Source organism: Nannospalax galili, unplaced genomic scaffold (genome assembly GCF_000622305.1).
Source record: "Nannospalax galili isolate Female #2095 unplaced genomic scaffold, S.galili_v1.0 scaffold384, whole genome shotgun sequence".
Classification (NCBI taxonomy): domain Eukaryota; kingdom Metazoa; phylum Chordata; class Mammalia; order Rodentia; family Spalacidae; genus Nannospalax; species Nannospalax galili.
Window position 1 is genome coordinate 1,548 of NW_008352648.1, and position 537 is coordinate 2,084.

Sequence of the window (537 nt, forward strand, 5' to 3'; positions counted from 1 at the left end):
ATTTAAACATTTTTCTTTGTCTTTTTTTAAAATTTTTAATAATTACATGGGGGGAGGGAGGCTATGGGAGGGTGCCATCTGGGAAGTGGGTGTATAGTTGAATAAGATGGTTTTGGATTTCTGTGTGATATACACACAAAAAAAATAGAAAATCAACAAATGTTTTTAAAATGTATTATATTTGAGGAGGAAGCATGGAAATTTATGTCATGCTAAATAGTAGAGGTCATAAACATTACCATTGAAATCTACCCGATGACTTTATAGACATACACAGTTGCCAAGGATCCAAGTGCAACCGATTATGACTAGTAATAATCAGATACATAGAGATTAGAGATGCATGTGCCAACAGCTCAGTGTTACTAGCAAAAACAATGAGTCTTTCTGCGAGGAACAATATATTTTAAAATGAAATGGGAGTCTTTTTTAAAGGTTAAAAACTCATTCAATTTAATGTCTTATAGGGCTTATACTGAGTTCAATATTGTATAACTGTATTAACTCAACTGTGAACCTAGAAACTTGCACCCACTT